Genomic DNA, 19,905 nt, shown 5'->3' with positions numbered 1-19,905 from the left:
TATAGCTTTACGTATTTCGTACACACCGAGAAATGCCAACACATATCTAACACCTCCTCTTGAAGTAGGTAACGGTCTACACAGATTGCACAAAATTAATTCTTTTCGTTCTCGGACTAATATAGAACATAATGGGTGCTTACTCCCTTTTGAATCCGGCTTTGCTTTTTGACAGATTATGCATTTCTTCAAGACCTCATGCACTCTGCGCTTTATGCTGGGAAAATAACATTACACACTTATCTTGTTTGCACATTTTGTCGCACCGAAATGTCCCCAGGTTAAATGGGTGAACCATACGAGTTTCTCTATTTGCGCCTCAGGTATACAAACACACCAACGGACTTTGTTTGGCCTTCCACAGCAGAAAAATAATACGCCATTTACCAGCTTGTAATAATTTGCCATCTGATCCGAAGGTTGCTGTTGTAACCTTTGAATGACACTTCCCCATTGAGCATCTCTTTTCTGTAACTGTGCCATATGCGCACACAAATTGACGTAGTACATCTTATATGGATTTACCTGCAGCAGCAATACAGGGAATTCTGAGTTATTATTTACTTCAATCTCATTGGTCAAACCCTGTGGTGACCTTGATAGAGCGTCAGCAATAATGTTTTGCTGTCCTGAGACATGCACGATCTTAAATTGGTATTGTTGCAGAGCGAGAGTCCATCTAACCAGTCTGGGGTGTAACAGTTTACACGTTTGTAAAAACGTTAATGATTGATGATCGCAATATACGATAGTCTTTGACCCATATAGATAATAATGAAATTTTTTAAATCCCCAGATGACCGCAAGAGCCTCTAATTCTGTCGTCGTGTAAGTTCGTTCACAGTTGGACAAAAAACGACTAGCAAACGCAATAGGACAGAAGGTGAGTTGTCCATTTATCTTGCGTACTTGGAAAAGGCACGCTCCAATACCCACATTCGAAGAATCTGTTGACAAATAAAATTCTTCTTGCATGTCCGGATGGTACAAAAGCAGTGCATTTACTAATTGCTTCTTTATCTCTTCGAATGCTTCTTGACCCTCTAATGTCCAGAGCCAGGGCACATCCTTCTTCAACAGATTATTTAGAGCTACTGCGTTCATCGCCTGATTTGTTATGAATCTTCTAAAAAATGAGGCAAGGCCCATAAACCCTTTTAATTGCCTCCTATTCCTGGGTGTTGGAAACTTACTAATCGCAATTAACTTCTCCTTGGTTGTTCAAATTCCCTTTGCGTCAATTATATGCCCCAGGAACTTGATTCTGTTTACTGCAAAATGGGATTTCTGTAGGTTAGCAGTTATTCCCATGGTTTGGAACACGTCCAACACTCGGTTCAGTAAGGTAATATGCTCCTCCCAAGTTTTCGATGCAATATGCAAATCATCAACAAACACTGTTATCCTGCTTCTGAGTTCTGGGCCTAGTGCATAATCTAGAGCTGCTATAAAAATTCCGGCACTAATGTTGAGTCCGAAAGGAACTACAGTAAATTGGTAACTTCTTCCGGAATAAATGAAAGCCGTATACTTCCTTGATGACTCATCCAGCTTGACTTGACAATAAGAGCTCCGCAAATCAATGCTTGTCAAATATTGGACATCCTGGAACCGTTGTATAAGTTCGTCTATGTTTTCCGGATGTGTTCTCACTGGAATTATGATTTTATTTATTACTCTGGCATCGAGTACCAGTCTAACAGTCCCATTTGCTTTTGGCACAACTAACAGTGGGGAGCAGTATGGGCTTGTAGAGGGTTCGATCAAACCCCATTTCAACATGCGATCTATTTCCTTTTGAACTTGAGCCTTTAACCTCCAGGGAACAGGATAGAAAGTTCTACAATACGTTTCGTGCGGCTTAACGTAGAGATGGCATATGTATCCCTTAATAACTCCTGGCCTTTCATCAAAAACGTTTTCATACGTGAATAATAATTCATTGAGCTGCTTCTGATCTTCGATAATGCAGTCGGATTCATTTAACTTTTCAAACACTAATTGACTGAAATCTTCTTTGACTTTGAACTCATTAATTACGTGCTCTTTAGAATTTTGGGCTGTCCTGATTACTTGCACACTGATCCCACAATTATATTTTCTCGTAAGGCTTTTTTTCTCAACAACTCCAACTCAATTTCTTGTTTATTAACATTCAACCAAATTTTTCCTGTTTTAAAATCTATTCTGCATCTGTATTGACGTAGGCTGTCGACTCCCATAATGCAATCTACCACCAAATTTTTCACAACAAGGAATGTGCTTAATATTGCTACATTTCCGACTTCCACACCAAGTAATGACTGCACCTTTACATTAGCCGATCGAGCCCCAACGGCGCCTATTATTCTGCAATTTTGAACTGGAAAAATTGGTACTCTTCTTATATTTCTGATCCTGTTGAATAGTGCCTCCGAAATAACATTTGTGGTTGCAGCTGTGTCTAAAACCACCACTATAGGTACCGTCTCCATAATGACTTGCACTTCGGCTACTGCCACCTGTTCGTTATCCTCACCTTGTGGTTCTAAGTCCTCGGTCAGTTCATCTGCCAGTAATCGTCCATCATTATACGTTAACATGGGTACACATATCCTGTTGCCCCTCAACCAATTGTTGACCGCTCCTCCGGGGCACGAGTGGGTCCTTACAAGTTTGTTGGATTTTGATTTGTCTGCTGGTTGACACCATCCGTCACTTCGGTAATTACTGGTTGATTCGTAGATGTCCGACCCCACTGATGTTGGCTATTTGAATTCATTTCTCCCGGTTGATTCCACTTCCTATTATCGTTATTATTCCACGCTTGGGGTCTGAAATTTCTCATCCGTACATGCTCGTCTCTGTCGACGGTGTTACAAGAAACAGCGCACAAGTGCCTTGTCAAGTTTGAAAACGTCACCTGCCTTTGCAAAGAAAACTTTGAGGTCTCCCTCCGGCTCCATGAAACTCAGCTACAGCTATGCGATGCAGCAAAGGAATTACAGACACTGCAGCAATGACAAAGCAAGGTCAGTAAGTGTGCCAAATCTGCTTGTAGTCCCAGCAATCGAGTCTCCGTGTGCTTTCCACCTGCTACCCCTCGCAACTGTGCTATCAAGTCTACCTTAACGTCTACTGACAGTTCCACAGGACCACACCCCCCTAACACGGCAGCATTTGACACTCGGCCGGACACAAGTGCGCATGCATGATGAGTGTCACTTGTTCCTGAGCTGACAGTTCCTACACCTCCCCTCACGGGCAGCACCTCAAACTACGCAACTGCGGCTCCTGCGCGCCGCCGTGCAACCGCCACTGACAACACAAACACTGCACTCGCGCCTAGCACTTCACCCGTGACCGTGCTGCCACAGGCCGCGCCCTCGGACAACAGACTCACTAACACTTCATGAGCTCTACCGAGCCCATCCGACCACGGTGCCACTGCTTCCAGCCGGTGGCCATCTTGTCACATTGACTCCTGGGACACTTCGCCACCTCGGCTCCCGTCTGATCTGCTGAGTGGTTCCGAACACCACGACCTCGCCTCGCCTGCCCCGCCCGCCGCACAATGTAAACAAACCACCTCCCGTGCTGCCAGCAACATTTCCGTCATCACCAACGGCACGGTTCACAAGCTTCGCCTCACTCCAGGCCCCCCGATCTCCAGTAAACCACGTCGACTTTGTCCCGAGCGCCTCTCCGACCTTAAAAAGCAGATTTCTGAACTTCTAAGCTCCGGTCTCATCAAACCCTCTGCCAGCAGCTGGTCTACGCCCATTCATATGACACCCAAGAAAGACGGGTCCTGGCGCTTGTGTGGAGACTACCATCGACTAAACGTACAAACAATCATGGACACCTATCCCATACCCAATACTGCCGACTTTACCAGTTCCTTCACAGGTGCGACCACGTTCTCTGTCATTGATTGCAAATGGGTCTACCACCAGATCCCCATGGCTCCTGAAGACATCGAGAAGACAGCAATCACCACCCCAATCGGGTTATTTCAACTTCAATTCATGCCCTTTGGTCTGAAAAACGCAACCCAGACCTGGCAATGCTTCATCAACGAAGTGCTATTCAAACTAAAATTCTGCTTTGCATATCTTGATGACATTCTTGTGTTCAGCTCCTCTGTTGAGGACACATTTGACATGTGCAAACTGTTATAGACACTCTTGCGGCAGCAGGAATTGAGACCAACCAGAACAAATTGCAACTACATCAACCTACCCAGACCTCCGTCATTCAAAGAACTCCGGCGCTTACTGGGGACGGTTAATTATTATCGCCGTCATCTACCATGGGCTGTGGAGATCCAGGTTCCACTGATGGACACCTTGGCAGGCACCAAGACTTCTGGATCTCCGCCCCTTTCCATGGACCCTGCTATGAGTGACTGTTTCACTGCCCTCAAAAATCTTCTTGCCGAGGCCTGCACCATTGCGCATCCTCATCCCAATGCGCAGGTTTTCATCACCACAGATGCGAGCAATACTGCCATCGGTGCCAGACAGTCGACGGCCACACTTCGCCTCTGCAGTTTTTCTCACGCAAGCTCACCAATGCGCAACAGAAATATTTCACATTTGACAGGGAGATGCTCATGGTCTACGAAGCGATCAAGCATTTTAAGATCAATGTTGGGGGATGCCCTTTCTATGTTGTAATAGACCACAAGCCCCTGGCTGCGGCCATTTCTAACCCGCCAGCTGACCCGCCTCCTCGCCGTTTCAGATACATGGACTTCATATCTCTGTTCACCACCGATGTCAGACACATAAAGGGTGCCGACAATATAGTTGCTGATTTCTTTTCACGAGTCGATGCCATTCATTCGCTGTTAGAACTCTCTGAACTGCCTAACCTCTAACCCGCTGATGAGGACACACAAAACCTGATTTCAGACTCTACCTCTTCACTACACTTCGTCCGCACCACCTTCCCTGGCATTTCTGGTGAGATCTGGTGCGACGACAGTACGGGCACATTACGCCCCCTCATCCCAACCACACTCCGTCGAGCTGTCTTCAACCCACTGCATAATTTAGCCCACCTCGGTGTTCGTGCATCTGCCTGCCTCTGTAGCGGAGCACTTTGTGTGGAGAAACATCAACAGGGACTGTCAACAATGGGCACGCTCCTACGTCATGTGCCAACACTGCAAAGTACACAAGCACACTTCACCCCCCTCGGCGCCTTTGCAATCCCTCCTTGGCGTTTCCAACATATTCACATTGACATTGTCGGCTCTCTCCCCCCATCTAACGGCTTTCGTTATGTTCTCTGTCTATCGATCGAGCAACTCACTGGGTTGAGGCTGTCCCCCTCCCCAATATCACAGCAGAAACTGTTGCTCGAGCATTCGTCGAGTCATGGGTATCGCGTTTCGGATGTCCAGCTATCATCACGACTGACCAGGGCAGACAATTTGAGTCGGCCCTGTTCAACGAGATTTGTAACATTTGTGGCATCCAGCACATCCATACCACAGCATATCACCCAAAAAGTAACGGGCTAGTTGAGTGCTGGCACCACACTTTCAAGGTGGCTCTTCGATGCCACGACTCTCTTTGGATGGAGACCCTTCCCCTTGTGCTACTCGGCATTCATTCAATCTATAAGGAAGACCTCAAAGGCACAATAGCCGAGTTCATATAAGGCCAGAACATTGTTTTCCCTGGCGAACTTGTGAGCCCTTGCGCTTCTCTCCCTCAGTCTGACTTACCTTCCATTGTGGACCGTGTCAGACACCACTTCATCAACCTCCACATCCCTCCGCCTGCCAGCCATTCCCGCCCTAAGGTTCATGTCCCGAAATCTCTGATCAATTGCGAGTATGTCATGCTCCGAGATGACACTGCCTGTGCTCCCCTCCAACTCCCATATACTGGCCTGTACCGAGTTCTTCAGCGCTCAGCCAACACCTATGATATCTAGATGAAAGATGCAACTGTTACTGTCTCTCTCAACAGACTTAAGCCTGGTCACGTCGAGCCCGCTTCTACCCCCCTTCAGGCCACAACCACGCCACTCACTGTCGTGGCTCACGATGCTCCGACCACTCCCTCCACGTCGGACTTACTCACTCAGTCGAGTGACTTCGAGCTTCAATCGTCGAGCTCTTCTCCGACCTTGCCCTCTACTCTGGTCTCACGCACTCCATTGAGTGATCACATGCTCCCCATGTCGAGCTTCCCTACGATCATGCCCTCACCGCTGGGCCCCTCTCCGCTCCCTTCGAACTCTCCCCCGTCGCCTGCCTCGCCCTGTTGAGGTTTCTCACGCCCCCCCCCCCCTCCCCCCCCCCCATCTTGAACGTGCCGTCACTCGAGGTGTTTGTGCCTGTTCCCCCGGACATAATCCACGACATCTCTATAATACTACGTGATGACACACTGTTCATCGTGTGTTTCCCTTCATTTGGTGCTCATGACACAACCTCCGCCATTCCCTGCCACCTGATGAAATGTGTTCCCCTCTCGCCCGACGTTGAGCTGGACATGCTTCGTGACAACGCTGTCGTGCTGACCGTGGTCCGGCTTCCAAGGTCCACTCCTGCCATTAGTCATCCCCCCCCCCCCACCACCCCCACCCCACCCCCTCCCGGCCTCTCAGAAGTACTCCGCACTGCTCTGTTTACAACTTTGCTGTATCTACCAGTTGCTCCCTTAATTTTGATTTCAATAACAGCATATTCATCAAAGTCAGCACTATGTCTTATCTGGTCTCTAAATTTTTCAGAAATAGCACAAACAGGACTACCTGTGTCTAAGAGGCAAACTCACTCATAATTTGCAAATTTTATACGTATATATGGGCAACTTAAAACTTTTTCCGTCCTGCTTTCCTCATCTTCAGGCAACAAATCATCTTCAGTCTCTCTAAAGTCCAAGTCATTTATACCATTTTTGTGTACACAATTTCTCTTACTTGTCTGTATTTTACTCAGAGCTACATCAGATGATTGCTTGATGTCATGTCCCTCTTTTACACACTGTCTACTTTTCCCAGAACTGATCTCACTGTAAGCCTGATGATTGGTTATACCTTCCCAGTTGGAATGCAGTTCTTCACAAATAATCTTGATGACCCTTTTTACTCAGTTACTGTTACTATAACCCTTGTAAGTATCCCATAAAGTTTCTAGCATCACATCTAAATCATAATGGCTGTCCACATGTTCCTTATCTGATGATACCTTCCAAGTTTCCATTGGTACAATCTGGTTCTCATATTATTCACAAATACTACTTACATCATCCTCTTCACCAATTATTAAATCTTTTTTACCCTCCATATACACCATGCCGTCTAATTCTTCCTCCCATTCATCATTACTGCTGACACTTTCACTATCAATATTACCACAAATGCTATCATCTCCAATACTAGACACTTCTACAACATCTTTACAATGATCATCAGAACTGTTGACAAGTACACTAGTACAAGTATCATCCCTTAAGTGCATAACAGGGATACATTCTTCCTCCATTAATTTACTTAATCCAAACTCATCAAGATTATTATCGGAACAAACATTTTCTTTGCAAACTTTCACCATGCTGATTATATAGAATTGAGATAGTTTCCTCCTCTAACGGAACCTCTTCAACATTCTTACAGACGTGATTACTTCTATCTTCATACTTTTCTAGAATTTACTGTCAAACTGTAATTTGCTAATCTGATTTGCTCTTCTTACATTAGTTCTGTCATTTCCACTCCAATATCTTTGATTACTCTGTCTTATGTATATACTTTCAATGGCTCTAGGCCGGTGGTGTCTAGCCTGATTTTGGTAGTTATTTCTCGCCCCAAACTGACAGGCTCCCAATGAGGCGTCCATCAGTTTAAATTGCCTTGTCTTGATTGTTGATTATCTGATTGTCTGTTACTATTCTCCCAAGGGCTCTCCCTGTTGTCATGTCCTCTGTTTCCATTCCAATTCCTATGGTTGATCTATCTATTATCACTTCTCTTGTAGCCACTATTATTATTCTGATTTTCATCATCACTCCTGCCTTGATTCCTGCTCTGATTCCACCCCCCAGATGATTGGTTGGCAAATCTGCCATTATTTAACCTTTTGTCTCTCTCAAAGGCTCTATCCAACTTATTTATGTATCTCAAGAACTGATCTACAGAGTTTTCTGGTCCATAAATCAACTCCCACTGTACTGTTTTTGGTAATCTGTTTTTAAGGCACCTATTTGTATTAGTTCATCAAAAGGTTTGTCTAAGTGTACTAATTTCCTTAATTTGTTTTCACAAAAACACTTCAAGCTACCGTCACCTTCCCTATACATTCGATGATTCAAAAACTCACTTTTAATCCTAGCTTGCTCAGATTCTGACCAAAACTTATTTAAGAACTTTCTTTCAAATTCATCATAAGACATGGTAGAATGTACATTCTGATTGGCCCATGAGATTGCTTCTCCATCCAAAAATCGCTTAGCAAATTTAATTTTAACATTGTCTGTAATGTCATTAATAAAATTATCCCAACAATGCTGTAAAAAATCAACAGGATGCAATTTCCCATCTCCTGGAAAGCATTTTAATGGTATGCCACCCCATGCACAATTATTATTGCTAACAAAATTTCTTTGAGCTACACCCTCTTGTAATTCTACAACTTTCTTACTTAAATGTACATTATTTTTACACAAATCTATTTTTTCATCACACTTCATTACTTTTTTGATTGGTAATGTCTGTGAGTTTTAGCTCAGAGTTCCTTTTGTAAGCTTCTACTTCTTCTTCTAAGATTCTCCTAGTCTGAACAACCTCTACTTTAAGTTTAGAATTTTCTACTTCTACATGTTTATGTAGTTTTTCGAATCTCTCCTCATTTTTGGACAACTCTTGTGTGAAATTAGCTTCTAATATCTCTAACCTTCCTTCTACTGCTCCTACACAAGTATTGAGTTCACCCTGTCCTGTCTCAACAATAATTCTTAGTGCTGCGAAACCCTCCTGGATTTCCCTTATCTGATTAGTATTTTTGGTAACAGTATTCTTTAATTCTGCCATTTGTTCACTAAATTGCTGACTTAACTGTAGACCTTGCTGACCAGTATCCTTAATCTGTCCCATCTGTTCCTTCACTTCTTGCCTAATCTGTCCCATCTGTTCCTTTGCTTCTCTGATATGCTGCATTAATAACATTTACAAATCATCTCCTCCTACTCTTGCTTGTGCAGTTGGGGTACTCATGGTGATATTTTCACTCAAATCCTCTCCACCAAAACTTTGATCTACACTTGGATTGCTGCCTACCTGTTTTTCCTCATTCATTTTTATATTTTTGTTGTCACCCATTGTAAATTGCAAAATATAAAGACTTCCCACACAAATGTTTGTCACTGTCACAAAACTATTTAAAAAAATAAACTGTTACTCATCTGATGGTTGACGGTGCTGTCCGAGAATTTGGTCCTTTTTATCCACACCATCTCTTCCCATGGGGCAACTTTCATTTGTTCTGTGCGTCCATAACATAAGTTTTTCAAAACAAGTTTTGCTTGGCAGTCGTCTTACGTTTACCTGAAACAGTCGCTTGTTAAACATAGTTCCACATTTCAAACATCCATCCCAGCTCAACTCCGCCAATTATAACATTTTCCTTGGATCGTTAACACTTGACTTAAATTTCTTTTGCCAGGGATTCATTTGATTTGATCTGATTTGATTTTTTATTGGTCCAGTTTTATCATACAGCACAAATTGTACAATTGATATTGGACAGGCCAAAGATAAGTCACAATAATACATGTTGTTGTTGTTGTTGTGGTCTTCAGTCCTGAGACTGGTTTGATGCAGCTCTCCATGCTACTCTATCCTGTGCAAGCTTCTTCATCTCCCAGTACCTACTGCAACCTACATCCTTCTGAATCTGCTTAGTGTATTCATCTCTTGGTCTCCCTCTACGATTTTTACCCTCGACGCTGCCCTCCAATACTAAATTGGTGATCCCTTGATGCCTCAGAACATGTCCTACCAACCGATCCCTTCTTCTGGTCAAGTTGTGCCACAAACTTCTCTTCTCCCCAATCCTATTCAATACTTCCTCATTAGTTACGTGATCTACCCATCTAATCTTCAGCATTCTTCTGTAGCACCACATTTCGAAAGCTTCTATTCTCTTCTTGTCCAAACTAGTTATCGTCCATGTTTCACTTCCATACATGGCTACACTCCATACAAATACTTTCAGAAATGACTTCCTGACACTTAAATCTATACTCGATGTTAACAAATTTCTCTTCTTCAAAAACGCTTTCCTTGCCATTGCCAGCCTACATTTTATATCCTCTCTACTTCGACCATCATCAGTTATTTTGCTCCCCAAATAGCAAAACTCCTTTACTACTTTAAGTGCCTCATTTCCTAATCTAATTCCCTCAGCATCACCCGACTTAATTAGACTACATTCCATTATCCTTGTTTTGCTTTTGTTGATGTTCATCTTATATCCTCCTTTCAAGACACTGTCCAATCCATTCAACTGCTCTTCCAAGTCCTTTGCTGTCTCTGACATAATTACAATGTCATCGGCGAACCTCAAAGTTTTTATTTCTTCTCCATGAATTTTAATACCTACTCCGAATTTTTCTTTTGTTTCCTTTACTGCTTGCTCAATATACAGATTGAACAACATCGGGGAGAGGCTACAACCCTGTCTTACTCCCTTCCCAACCACTGCTTCCCTTTCATGTCCCTCGACTCTTATAACTGCCATCTGGTTTCTGTACAAATTGTAAATAGCCTTTCGCTCCCTGTATTTTACCCCTGCCACCTTTAGAATTTGAAAGAGAGTATTCCAGTCAACATTGTCAAAAGCTTTCTCTAAGTCTACAAATGCTAGAAACGTAGGTTTGCCTTTCCTTAATCTTTCTTCTAAGATAAGTCGTAAGGTCAGTATTGCCTCACGTGTTCCAGTGTTTCTACGGAATCCAAACAATAATACATAGTATTAGCAAAATAGTAGGCAAATTAAAAGTAGGTACCTATTACAATTAATTTTGTTACGTATTCAGAAATTCTCTGCTTTATTAGAAATGCCTTTAGTTTAGCTTTAAATATTGGATGAGCAGCATTTTTTATTTCCTCTGGTATCTTATTGTGTAGTATTACACCAATGTTAATTATGCTCCTCTGCTAGGTGGTTGTTCTGTGATATTTTTGATGTATATTTGATTACCCTCTGGTGCCATAGTTGTGTAAATTTTTGTTCTGTAGCTGTTTGCCTGTTTTCAGGAGGTAGTCCCTAGTGAACAAGATAGTCTCATAAATAAATACACTTGGAACATTTAGAACACCAAGCTCAGTAAGATGGGATTTACAGGACTCCATTTTTTTAAGGCCACAAATTATTCTTAGAGCTCTTTTTTGTGTTCTAAAAACCTTTACACTGTGAGTTGAGTATCCCCAGAAAACGATCCCATATCGGACTAGTGAGTAGAACTGTGCTTCGTATACCTGCAGTACTGTTGTTTTGCTTGTTGTAGTCTGTAAAATTCTTAGGCAATAGCGCACAGATGATAGTTTTCTAAACAAGTTATTTATATGTGTGTCCCACTTTAAGTCTTGCTGAATCATAGGCCCAAAAATTTTGTGACACTTACATTTTCTAGGGGGTCATTTTTTAGTTGTGCTTGAATAGACATTTGATTAGTTGGAGGAATTAAATGAAAATAGACACACACAGTTTTTTCAGTATTTATAATGAGTTTGTTTTTTGTGAACCACTCAGAAAGTCTTTTCATAGAACTTCATAGAACTTTCTGCTGTGGACTGCAAAGTTTCTGGACTGGATCCAGTGAGCAATATGCTGGTGTCATCAGCAAACAGGATAGTTTTTGTGGGACTCATATATTCAACTAAGTCATCTACATTGATCAAGAAGATAACAACAAGTTTCTTATCAAATTCTCATTCCACATAAGTTTTGCCTCTTTGACTCCTCTACCATTGATTCTTGTGTAGGCTTTTGAATAATCTGTGAATTCTTGGGTTACTCTATATTTCTTACAACAGTACTGCAGAAATCTGTTTCTCTCACTGGAAATTTTTATGCCTTTAGTTACCCATTGCTTATTATTGTTAGGTTTTACTGTTTTTACTACTTTTGGAAATGCTAAATTAAAATAGTTAAGAAAGATGCTCGAAAACTCATGTACATGCTATCAACATTGTTCTGAGTGGCGATGCTTTCCCAGTTTTCCTTCGCCAGTAAGAGACTAAAAGTTCTAATGTTAGCTTCAGAAAAGGTTCTTTTTTCAACTACTTTTTTGGAACTACTACTAATTGTTGGCATTTCTATACACAGCAGCTGTGCCTCATGATCACTATAATCCATCCTCAGTACTCTGCTTGTGAAACTGTAATTTGTTTCTGATATGAATATTTGGTCAATAATGGAATTTGTGCATTATGTTAATCTTGTTGGGCAATGTATTGCGGGGATCATATTGAATGTGTTGGTCATATTTATACATATCAAAGCATCTCTGGTGCTGCTGTCTTTTGAAAAATCAATATTGAAATCCCCACAAAGCACTATCTTCATATTTAGTGTACTGATCCTGTTCAGCAGAACCTCTAGTTTATTCATGAAGACTGGCAGGTTTCGACTTGGTGCTCTATATATGTTAATAACTATGAAATTAAGCTCTGGCAGTTTAGTAATGGAAAGTTCAAAGTCTTTTTCAATTGGGTCAATATAACTTTTACTGACATCGCAGAACTTATTTGTTCTTTCACAAAGATAGCAGAGCCACCATGTTTGGAAAACTCTCGGTTAAAATGACTTGCTAATCTATATCCTGAGGTTGAGGTTAATTTCACAGCCAATGTTCAGTAATGCAAATTATGTCTACATTTAGTGTATACTGGGGTAGTGCTTCCAACATGGAAATTTTATTTGAGAGTGACTGAATTGATGATTGAAAACAAAAGTTTCAAGCTTCACAAAATTTATTGACAACCGAACTACACACTCCACATGTAAACAAAACACTGACTGACTGGCCTTCTTGCAGCATCCCTGCATCGCTTTATATAGAATTTTAACAATAAATTTCAAAATAACCCATTATTAATTTTGTACAATTTTGATGTTGTAATTAAAATTTACAAAACGTAAAGAAACTGATGTTACAGCTGAATAAGGTATAAAATACAATATTGAATGACAAACTTTTTGTAACAATATCTGTAGTTTTCCATAAGAAAATCAATCTGAACTTTAACTACAATAATGTCTCTTGTATTATTTTAGTTAAATGATTAATTACAGTTTGGATTTGTTTACTAACATTCAACAGCAGTACAGAACTCGTGCTTTATCCAATTACATACATAAAATGCACAAACAAGGCCTCAAATTCTGGAAATCGAAAAGTTGTGTGATGTAATCAATTGGAGAGTTAATTAGAAATGTAATTACAAAGAATGTTAATTACTGAGGAGGACATAAAAATAGATAACAAATGAAAATATGTCACTTGGTAATAACTTTTAAGCTGTTTCTCGAGATAATGAGGTTCTCTGTGTTAACTCATTAATCAAGTGCAATTATGGTAATTAGGGGCGTTAGTTATTTGTGCCCACACTTCCACAACCTCTGGACATTTGTTGCTATATATTTATATATTTGATTTCTCAATTAGGTATTTGATTTAGCATTTGTACATAATTTTGTTAATGTCAACAATCTATTCACAATTATGACAATATGCGTCCTTCCAGAATATTCTATATGTTTTCACAAAAATATTCGGTGTTTTAGCAAATTGGATAGGTCGATACCTATAAAGATACACATACAAGGCTTTAGGAAGCATGGTATTGTCCGATAACTACCCGGATGCATATAAAAAAGGTGGTACCAGACACTTCATATTAATTTGGGGAAGGCTGTATTGTTATAGCTTATTGAAAAGTTCAGCAACACTGCACACATCTGTTATCTATATATCATTTACTCTTAATAATATATGCTCCTCTTCATCTATGGTTCTAAATGTCTCTTCCTTCACTATATCCCATACTGTCTTTATTTTGTTATATGATGTGCCTATCCTTTTCTGATAATGCATTCGCTTTGATATCCATATTACTATCTTCAGTATTTTGCAGTATGTTTTGTAGTGATCTATGACATTTACATCAGAGCTGTTTCTGACCAATAGACACAATTTCCTGTTTGTCTTACAGGATACATTTATTCCTTAGAATCCATGGCTTTTTATAGACTTTGGTCTAATCTGGATTAGGTTGGGGGAAACAGTTTTTGTTTAAGTTAAGGACATTATTGTATAGGTGTTGTATCTCTCATTCAAGCTAAGGTATTTAACACAGCACTCCAATTCATGTCTTTGAGGTGTTTCCTAAGCGAATAAATGGCAAAGGCCTTACTGGCCAAAAGCTTTATTTATGACAGTCTTTTTTGTTGCGCCTATCTTCAACTCAGTATCTCTGCTATATGGTGAGTAGCAACTTTCCTTTTCATAACATTGTTAAATTCCATCCTGGATTTTCCCTTTCTTGACAGTCTGAATTAAGTTGAATGACAATGTTAGTGACGGCAATTAGTTCTTACTGGAAGAATTTTCAAGAAAATCTACAATAAGATCAGCAGCAACCACTAAGTCTTAATTTTTTGTTGTTAAGTAGGCCAATACCACTTCAAAGTGACTTATGAACAGATTAAAATTACCTGCTGGACTCAGTAAGCACTTACGATTGTGAATGATTTATTATGAATTTCTGTTTTTGTTGCACATGCTTCAATGCTCAATGCAAATATTATGAATTTTATGTTATTAAATTTATGGCAGTTCCTGATGAATATGCAACTACTCCATCCCCCCTTTCTGTCCTGTGAAAAGCTAACCTAAGTATCACTTAACGCATCTATACCAGTGGTCATATGATGTTCAGAGAGGCAGATTATGTCAACTAGATTGGATGACTGTAATTCATCAGTGCAGATAAGATTAATTTTACTTCTTAGCCCTCGAATATTTTGACGCACTAAAGATAATTTGTATTTAATATTGACTGAGATAAAACTGGGTGAAAATAAAATTTCTACTGATTGGTGAAAGTTATAAACTAATGTCTGTGTTTGCTGATACAAGATGCCACAATTCTGCTGTTTAGTTTCTTTCTCAAACTGAATGCTCATTTCATTCCTGACCTCTCTTAGAACTTGACTTCTTTCTGGCCTACCTACCTAAAAATGGTGCTGTTCCAACACCTGTGGTATTTTACCACTCATGGGAGTACCTCCTTCCCTTAAAATTTCCTGCTGTTGGCCCAGCCAGTTTATGCATCTCTTTCCTGTTGGGGTGCAGGCCATACCTAGTATAATCCCACCTACTCAGAGAATCAACAGGAACAACACCAATATGTGACCCTGCACCTGACCCAAGCAGCCATTCCAACTGCAAATTAATTCTCCTGACAGAAGGGTTCAGATGAGGTTGGTCATGGTGCCTCATAACAAACACAAACTCTATATTGGTATGTCTTGATGCTGATGAAATATTTTCCAGGTCACACCCCATGTTGTACCCAGGATCTCTGTCAGTACTGCTGCCTTCCCCACCCACAATATACCCATGGTGTCTTCCTTGGTAAAGTCTTTACAGAATTAACCTAAATCCTCTGTCACCTGACACAGACTAGCACTAGATTTAAAAAAAGAAAAGTGGTGACCTGGTATACTGATTCTAGTTTACCATGCAGAAGTTGCCATAATAACTAGCTAACAACAAATCTTTATTTCTCTTTGCTGACTTCCCTACATTCTTAATTTTATACTGAAAGTTTCTTGAGCCCTTTGAAGACTTTCAAATAATGATGAAATGATGTGGCCCTCACCTACGTACCCTCAGACTCAGAGTTGAAATATTAAAAGTTTTGGCTGGTTTCGTTGTCTAGAGGCTGGGATATGTAGTTGTCACATTACAGGCCAAATACTGCTGAGTCTGCAGTACACTATATGAATAAACACATGAGTCAAATGCTCGAAGGTTCCTATCACTTTGCAATTGCAAATTTTGAATGAATAGACATTTATAAATGAAAGATTGAAATTAAATAAAATCTGCAGGTGCTGTTCTTAATGACTTTAAATGATGAGTACGATAGTAGACGTACCTATAAGAATGCCGTTTATTACTACAAAACACTTATTGGTGTCGATGGTCCAGCAATTAAATAAAATATAAGTTGAATGACAGGGAAAAAATAGATTTCTACCTCACGTAATTAGTTATGAACAACAACATAGCTCATGAGATATTCACTTCTAAACGCATACTACATCTTCATTGCAGAAGCCACAGAAATCTCACAAGTGCACAAGCCGGCACTACGAAATATTTCTGTCTTCCGCTACCATGCACAAAACTCATCCACTCACCAAGTCTTTCCCACGACTGTGCATCCATCGCACTGTACTGTCCAGGAATCTCTCGTGTCCTCTCCCGTACTGTCCAGAACTCTCCATGTCCTCTCCCATACTGTCCCTCGCACTGCAGTCTTCAGAACTCCCCCTCCATTCACTTCTGTGGTCGCCTCCATTAGTAATGAGTGCTGTGATTGGCGATAGCACTCCCGTCATGTCTCCTAGCCAACGCACACTCACAAACATAGTGAAACACATTCAATACGGCTGGACCTTAAACATGCTCTAACACACGTTATTAAATACATAAACAAATCAAATAAACATATATAAAAAGGAATAGAAACAAAAGGTAGGCCAGTAGACTAATGTCTCTGTGCTTTCTAAAACACAGTAAATATTTGACCATTTTCTTTATGGATAGTATATATCTGATATAAACAAAGATATAGACGAATAAATATATTTATGAGCATTCTGCTACCTTTTAATCATGTCACTGTTTTGTACTTATGGCCTGATGCAATCTATAGTAATCAGCCACTTTGACCTCAAAGAACTTATGTACTATTCAAGTTACATGCCTGTAATTTATATCAATTTAGGTTTACACTAATAGCCTTCTAAAGACACATCGATCGACAAAATCAGATGAACCACTTAGATTTTGGAAATTCATTTCTGGGTGTTACTTGTGTAATTTATCATCAGATACTAAACTTTAAACTAATAAGGATATTGAAAATCTGATTACACCATCAGAATCATCGTGCAAATAATGATAATGTACATGTTTCTTTTTGAGGTATCATGATTCCTCTGGCTACCATTAAGGTTTCACAAAGTCCGTCATCTTTGGCACTTCCGGCATGTCTCCTTTGTCGACACAGCATCACTGTGGAATTCCCAGCCGTGCGGCTGATGGACCATGTGGTCCAGCCATTGTGCGGCATCATGAGGTTGCTAGCAAGCCGCGGCTTGCCAAGCGCTCCAGCGGTGGCCGCCAACTCTGAACTTAGAATATTTTCAGGGCACCACAACTTGCCCGTTACCTCACACCTTTCAACACTTACCTTTGCCTGAGGCTCCTCAGTTTGTAACTGAAGCAACAAGTCAAACTTATTTTTACATTCATCACAAAGGTGTCTGATAAAGTTCTAAGTCTGTTTCTTCTATTGTGTGTTGTCACGTACCACCTCTCTTAACCCTTCTCCCTCCTTAACCTGTGCATATCTTCCCTAGCCTGAATTTGAATTTGAATTCCAGAGTTGCAACTTACAGAGTTGTTGCAGTCTTTCCTTGTGAAGCAGAATTATAGCTCCTGAATTACATCTATAGTAGCTGATATCTGTTAATAAAATCATGGCCTGCAGGAAACTCTTAAGAGAGAACACAAGTGAAAGTGACCAAAATTGTGAATTTCTTTTTGTTGGATCTTCATTTACTACATGGTACTGAAATTTGAGTTCCTGAATATTACATTCCAATTCTATTCCCCAGTGTGATAAAAGTAATAATTAACACAAGCTTACATAGGGCCATTCCCCTTTGTTGTTCTGTATTTCCTCATATTACTTATTCATGTGGTGTTCTCTTCCAGTTTTATACAGTCACAATGTTAGGAATAATTTGGTGTTTAGCAGATCTAGAATTTCTACAAAAGTGTGTGCAATGGAAAAGGTCGAAATCCTAATGAAAGTTACAACTCTCTGATAGGAAAACTATGCCCCTTGACAACATCTGTTTCCACAACTGCTGATGAAGTTGCAGTGTATGATACCTGTTCAGTTTTTAACTCTACTAATCTTGACAGACTAAGGACTCTACAGTGGCTAGGATTTGATCCATGAGCTTTCACACCATTGATATTGAAGGAAATTGATAACAGGAGAATTGATGCAGCTGATATTGATGTTAGTCAGTTTGAATATCATGTTAAGCTAAGAGGACAAGCAAAAATAAATAAATAATAAATAAATAAAATAAAATAAAAATAATAAATAAAAATAAAAATGACTGCATGAGGAGGAGTATGTGTATAGTTTGCACTAATTCACTCAAATAAGGTACGGCTAATACAAATACTGTCAAATCTTTGATTCAGGTTTCCCACAACTTACATTTTGCAAACTTTATGTACCTTTTCCTCACAATCCACTGACATTATAGTGCTTAAATTTGGCATGAAATTACTACTGTAGTGAAACATTCTGTGGAAGGAATATTCATATACTACGATAGTAAGGCATTTATGTAACAGAAACGCACTCAGATTTGGTATAATTACTTTCACAAAAATTTTGAGAGCTGTAAAAATCTAACAAAAGAAAATATCAGTATTCTGTTCCACATATATTTCTGATAATGGTGTATCAAATTCTGTGACAGATCTTTCAAAAAAAGAACATTTGCACTCACCTTACTGAAAAAATTTCAGTTGTTTATAATTACAAATGTATAACTTCAGTAAGCATGGAAATATATGTGTATATCCATATAACATTCCTTAACAAGTGTGCCAAATTTAGTTACATTGCCTTGAAAACTTTGAGCTTTATAAGTTTTTTTTTCCCAAAGTAATGCAACTTTGCATGTGTTGCTCCTTAAATATGATTTTATTTCCCTGCTATGAACACTTTCAATGAGATGTGTGAATGGAGGAATAGCAGCCCATTCTGCCCCAAAGCCAATACCACTGAAAATAGTGATGTTGGATGCTGCAGCCTGGATCAAAATCAACTTTCTTATTCATCCTTAAGATGTTCCATTGGTTTCAGGTTGGGACAATGGGCAGTCCAGTCCATTTCAGAACATTTGGTTACATAATTGGCATATACATCAGGAGATAGTACAGGTTCCTTGACATTGTCTGAACCTCACTCTTAATTAAGTGGTGTCCCATTCTGTTACTTTAACACCCCCTCAAGGGTTGTGCATAAGAGACTTTGCCGTAGTATGCATGCACCAGAACTGGTGTATGTTATGCGGTAATTTTGATGTCTGCACCTGTCTGTGTTGCAATCTCCATGTTCTTCAGCTTCTCTATAGAATCATTAGTACAATAGGAATACATGTTCAAATCATCATCAGGAGGCATCTCACTTCTCCTTGAGCCTGTTTTTTCCAGAATGTTTTGTTTGTCTCTGAAACAGTACACAGTATCTATTACCAGTAACTCTGTCAGAACACAACTATAGACAGTTTATAAGGTATTATTATTAGTATTTTTTTTTCAAATGATGGATTCATGATTAAAATCTTATAAGTTCGAACAGTGTACAATTAAAATTTAAATGGCTTAGGTAATTATAATATCAACTAATTCAGGTGTAAGACAAAATGGCATCATATATATGTTCTTAACAAATAGCAGTGGGGATGCACACGGCTCATGTGGAACCAAAGTTAACAAAATTTGGTAATCATGAAATGTAATAGTGTTTTGTCAAGTTATCCAGTAGTCAGTACACTGAAATATAGTTTTTAAA

General features: G+C 39.9%; 1 protein-coding gene and 1 long non-coding RNA gene across 2 annotated transcripts in view; one reads left to right on the top strand and one right to left on the bottom strand.

The window, feature by feature from the left end:
* Positions 1-19,905, top strand: part of LOC126484551 (serine/threonine-protein phosphatase 2A activator-like) — a 340,077-nt gene that overhangs the window by 245,618 nt on the left and 74,554 nt on the right. The window lies entirely within an intron of this gene.
* Positions 18,888-19,905, bottom strand: part of LOC126484552 (uncharacterized) — a 98,164-nt gene continuing 97,146 nt past the window's right edge. Inside the window, exon 3 of the long non-coding RNA XR_007587873.1 lies at positions 18,888-19,560. This is a non-coding gene — a long non-coding RNA (uncharacterized LOC126484552). The remainder of the gene's footprint in view (positions 19,561-19,905) is intronic.

Source organism: Schistocerca serialis, chromosome 6, assembly GCF_023864345.2.
Source record: "Schistocerca serialis cubense isolate TAMUIC-IGC-003099 chromosome 6, iqSchSeri2.2, whole genome shotgun sequence".
In the NCBI taxonomy this organism is placed as follows: domain Eukaryota; kingdom Metazoa; phylum Arthropoda; class Insecta; order Orthoptera; family Acrididae; genus Schistocerca; species Schistocerca serialis.
Note: the sequence above shows the minus strand (reverse complement) of the source record. Positions and strands in the feature narration are given on the sequence as shown.